Raw genomic sequence first — 5480 nt, 5'->3', positions numbered from 1 at the left:
GGGGGGGTGTTGCGTTCACATTGACTGGGTCACCTGAGAAGCCCGGTCTTTGTCTTTCCATCCACAAAGAGATCCCATCACGCCCGCGTGCCCTGCTGAATGTTTCATTACGGTGCATGTAAACCTACGCGCTTCGCGCATGCATAGTGTGCGCTCATTCATCTTGATGCGTGTCGGATGGTGTGAGACGTACGTGCGCTGCGGTATCTGCGCGGTTTTCCCAACAAGTTCGCTCAGAGAGAGAGTGCGTGTGTGTGTGTGTGTGTGTGTGTGTGTGTGTGTGCGCGTGTGTGTGCGCGCGCGCGCTCAGCACCAGCAGATGGGTCAGCAGCAATCCACTTGACTCGCTGTGTCAACAGTGGAAGGCTGGTAATGGGGTTTCTGTGAGACCTGCTCCGTGGTGCAGCTATTGAGCAGCACGAGCCCATAACGAAGCCTGACACGGGATGGGGTTCCACTGTATGTGCAGTGTGATGCCAAGAAATATGTTTAACTTCTTTGTTAGGTAATATAATGACTGCACACACAAAAAGGATTTATAGTGTCACCACAATGATAATAATAGCACAGTATGTGGCACATCTCTTTTCAAACACCTATGCCCTACTGCAAGCATACAAGCAGTTTATTTAACCTCTGTAAAGGCCCCCGTCATTTTTTGTCTGCCCTTATTTAACTCTCCTATATGCAAAACATTCATATTGTGGTTGAAGAATCGGGATGCGGGCTTGTATACGGCTAAACCTTAATGAGGCAGTGGACATTTTATGAGCAGCAAAGCCGGATGCTCCAAATTCTTTTGATTAACAGAAACATTTTATTTTTATTTTTTCGTCTTTGTTTGTGTCTCTTGGGCAGCTTTGCTTTTCTAATTTTCTTGTGGCGATCTGTGCCATGAAAGAAAAATAAAGCTTGAAGTCAAGCAACATGGTCTGCAGCTTGATTTAAAGCTCGGGGAAGCGGACAAGACTCAGGAATGAAATGTGTTTTCACGCAACAGAGGAGCTGTGTTTGTCATTTAAAAGCTCCCAGCCAATGCCTTCATTTGGACTGTGCCGACCAACAGACGGATACCAGAGTATAGCTCTGATTATCACATTTGAATGTACTGTAAGGACTATGCTGTGGTACACATTTGACTCCAAATGACCATGAAAAAAAATGGACAAAGAGGCACAAAGCAACTACAAAGAGGCTCAGAATGACTACAAAGAGACTCATGACGACTACAAAGAGGCTCAGAATGACCACAAAGAGACTCATGATGACCACAAAGAGGCTCATGATGACCACAAAGAGGCTCATTATGACCACAAAGAGGCTCATGATGACCACAAAGAGGCTCATGATGACCACAAAGAGGCTCATGATGACCACAAAGAGGCTCATGATGACCACAAAGAGGCTCAGAATGACCACAAAGAGGCTCAGAATGACCACAAAGAGACTCATGATGACCACAAAGAGGCTCAGAATGACCACAAAGAGGCTCATGATGAGCACAAAGAGACTCATGATGACCACAAAGAGGCTCATGACTACAAAGAGACACAAAATCACAACTAAGATACTCAAAATGACTACGAAAAACACAAAATATAACTTCAAAAGGACAAAAGAATTATTACAAAATGACCCAAAACAACAACAATGGACCCAAAATAACCACAGAGACAAAGATTATGCTTATGTGTAGGAGAGGTGCAGGGGGCTTTTGTATGTCTGTGCCCAGGGGCCCCATTGTCTCATAATCTGCATTTGAGTCTGACAATAACTCTCATAAATGGGCTCAATGGTTGTATAGAATATCGGATTAAATAGCAATTTTGACCATTAAAAAAAAACAAGGTCCTTCTCACATGTGACAAAGACAATCAAACTGCCTAAACACCAACACAGTTAAACTGCGTCTAGGTCTGAGCCACACTATGCTGTAAATCAGCAAAGAGGTGACAAACCCATAAACTTTACTGCCTCCATTTTCCTGCCATAGCTCGGATTGACACACTTTTATTTCTCCCTTAGAAGAAAGAACGTGACGCAACCGAGCGCCGCACTCTTGCATTCCTCCGGCTCCATCCTGAACTCTACGCGACTGAGACATCTCCCACCAACGCAGCTGTGGCTGTGTTTTTCCCTCTCAGGTTCATAAAAGGCTTCTATTCATTTTCGCATCCTATCTTTACGATCTGTGGAGGCGTGTTTGACACTCTCCACGCAGGCCTCGATGGAAGCAGTCATTCATCCTCCATCCTTCCTTCCTCGTCTCTGCCTCGTCTGCTTCGCTCTTAATGCTCTCTCACTCACACACACACACACACACACACACATACCTGTTTGTTTTCCCTGAGAACAAGGGAGTCTCATAATACCCACTGCCAGCAATTATTGGAGATTAAAGTGTGTGTGTGTGTGTGTGTGTGTGTGTGTGTGTGTGTGTGTGTCTAGGCTTACAGTCTCTTGTGTAGGTGTTTCAATGTGTTTGTGTGCTCTTCTGCTTAGGTGTGTCAGTTTGTGTGTGTGTGTGTGTGTGTGTGTGTGTGTGTGTAAAATAAAGTGATAGTGAGGTCAGTGTTGGAGGAGGTGAGTCAGTGTTTAGTGGGAGATATTTTGACAACAAATCCCTCGAGGGAGAGAGGTTGACTGAGGTAACCCAGCCACGGGGGGTTCAGACAAAGTACTGAAGTTGCATACTGAAGATGCACAATGTGGCCAAAAGTACGTGGACAGTCGAACAAAACACCTTTTGTGATTTGTAGCCAGGTCAGCGGCGGGACTCTTGGATGACAATGGCTTAGCATCTGCCAGATGGATTGGCACAAAACTGTCTTGGTCCCCAGAGGATGAATCCTCATGTGTTTTGATCCTCTGACTTTTCCCTCTATGACGCCACCATGACATTCACATTTATGTTTCGTTTAGCGCCTTCATCGGGTCAGAATTTCAATTTGTCCAATACTTTTTTTTTGACCAAATACTTTGAAACAAACAAGCTACACATTTGGTGATGATTAGCAAATGTTAGCCTACTAACATGCTACGTTAAGATGGTGAACATTGTATAATGTTAATGCTAAATATCAGCACGCACAGTTGTACAAAGCAGCTCCAGCTGTGGACTCTTAGTTCATGCTGCAGCTGCCCTTACAAAATATGTACTGTTGCACGCAGTATGCATGTAATTGTGACTTTGTCATAAGATTGCACCTTCAACTTTGACCCTCTTGCTCATATATCCGCTCCGCAGACGACTGTGGGTCAGAACATCCTGGTATTTTTTAGCATACTGCATTTGTAACACTATGTATTGGGACATACTAAATCTTTTCTGGCATACTAAATAGTATGGCAGTATGGGTATTGCACCTATGCAGCCACAAGAGCCTTGGTGAAGTTGGTTACTGATGTTGAACATTAAGGTCTCAGTTGTTTATTTCAGTTCATTCCAAATGTGCTCAATGCTGTTGTCTGTTCTCTCTGCAGGCAAGTCAAGTTCTTCTGCACCAAACCCTGAAAAACATTTCATCATGGATCTTTCTCTGACTCTCTTTCTCTCTCATGTTGGAACACAACATGGCCTCCTCCAAGCTGTTGGCACAAAGTTTGAAGCACATACATTGTCTAAAATACCACTTTGTGCTGTAGCCTTAAGATTCCCGTCGATTGGAATTAAGACACCTTGCCCAAACCATGACCGAAATACACATAGTATGCGTCCACATATACTCTTGACCACATAATGTGTACGGTGAAAGAAAAGTGCAGTCTGTGCTGTGCTGTGTGTGTGTGTGTATGTCTGTGGCTAAAGGACATGAGAAGTCAAGAGGAGGAGCGCAGGTGTGTGTGTGCCCTCTGTGATGGTGAGCGGAGGGCTTTTCCCCTGAGCAGGTCACTCTTCACAGTAAGTGAGGCACATATGGTTCACCTCTTTGTACTTCCCCGTGGCTCTGCCCGCATTTCAGACCTTGGAATTTTGCTTTTGCGTTTCTACCTCCAGTCCACACCCGGGCCAGAGAGTCGCTGCACACAATTCTTGGCTTCTGTTTGCCTGAGGTTTGACTTTTTTGTGTTCCTCTGTTATGATGAAATGCCTGTTTTTACAATATTTTGAATAGATTATTTTCTTGAATGACTGTGTATCATCACATCTTTGAGTTAAACTTGTGCACTTATTCTTTCCAGAAATGTGTATGAGAATGCCAGCAGACCAATTTCTGTTTAAAATACTAGACATTTAATTATGCTGCTTTGATTTTAAATTCTTTATTAGTAAAACATTTGTTGTTAAAGGGGTAACATGACAATTACTGTTATATAAATATATCTTAACATGTGCTAATGTCGAGTACTAATTAGTTTTGCATTGTCCATAAAACAAAGAATAGAACCATTTTGACCTGATGGTGGCACTAGATGAAAAGTCAGGGCATCACCAAAGTTTTTTTTTTTTTTTGAACATGAATACGTGGACCAAATTGCAATTCCTCCAATAGTTATTAAAACATTTCACTGAAAAACAGAAAAGTCAACCTTGCAGTGGCGCAAGAGGAAAAGTCACAGAATCAACAAAGTACTGTGCAGTCCTCAGGGTTAATCCTCTGGGGACCATGAGTGTCTCTACCAAATTGAATGGCAATCCATCCAGTAGTTTTAGAGAAATGTATAATTCTGGCATGGCTAAAAACTAAACTCCATCGGTAAACTGAGTTAAGATCTAGTGACTGTAAATGATTTGTATACCCATCAAACCATTAAAGTACCTTTGGCGCCCTGTATGGAAGCATCTGCTTTCCACACTATCTATTCAGACCTTTTTCTCATATGTCACCCATCTGTATTTCTGAATTCAATTTTGTGGTAAATCAATCAGCTTTTTTCCCGTCTGCTTCGTTCTTTCCTCTGAAAACAGACTGGATTGATTGATTCTTCATGCTACAGATGTCTGTGAATCCATATACTGCGGTCGAGGAGTGAAAGTGGTAGGACTGAAAATAGCCCGGAGCCTGTCCCAACTTCTAAATCAGTAAGTCAACACATCTGGAGGTCAGTGTGTCTAAAATCAAACACAATTAGCTCAGCCTTGTGTTGCTCACTTCATGTCTCTGTGCTTCCCATCACTTGTCTGTTCTTGGCTGTCTCTCTTCATTTGTCATGTTACGTTTTTTCCCTTATGGCCTTTTCCACTGCTGCTGCTCTTCACTCCTCATAAAGTTGCAGCTGTACTAATAAAGAAACAACAAGAAAAAACACTGTGAGGCTTGTGTTGTGATGTGGGAAGTCAAATGTAGTAAGGCTTTGAAGCAGGCTGCTAATTTGTTATTTGCCCCTTAAAAGAAATGATTCATGTTCATGTGAGGCCTGATTTTATTTTCTTTTTTTAAATAGACGTTTAGTGATGACTCTTCGTTCAAAAACACCAACTGAGCTGCCGCTCTGACCTTCTTGCTTCGCGTGCAAAGCACATATTATCACCCCCCCCC

General features: G+C 42.9%; 1 protein-coding gene across 2 annotated transcripts in view; it reads left to right on the top strand.

Moving 5' to 3' along the window:
* The first annotated feature begins 2483 nt into the window (after window positions 1–2483).
* Window positions 2484–5480, top strand: part of LOC116387888 (somatostatin receptor type 5) — a 7855-nt gene continuing 4858 nt past the window's right edge. Inside the window, exons 1-2 of one of the 2 annotated variants that reach the window (XM_031855340.1) lie at window positions 2484–4053; window positions 4910–5023. The gene's annotated coding sequence lies outside the window, so the exon portion shown is untranslated. Of the gene's footprint in view, window positions 5024–5480 lie in introns of both variants that reach the window. The other variant, XM_031855339.1, reaches the window with a different exon arrangement.

Source organism: Anarrhichthys ocellatus, unplaced genomic scaffold (assembly GCF_004355925.1).
Source record: "Anarrhichthys ocellatus isolate YVR2014 unplaced genomic scaffold, GSC_Weel_1.0 scaffold15, whole genome shotgun sequence".
Lineage (NCBI taxonomy): Eukaryota > Metazoa > Chordata > Actinopteri > Perciformes > Anarhichadidae > Anarrhichthys > Anarrhichthys ocellatus.
Note: the sequence above shows the minus strand (reverse complement) of the source record. Positions and strands in the feature narration are given on the sequence as shown.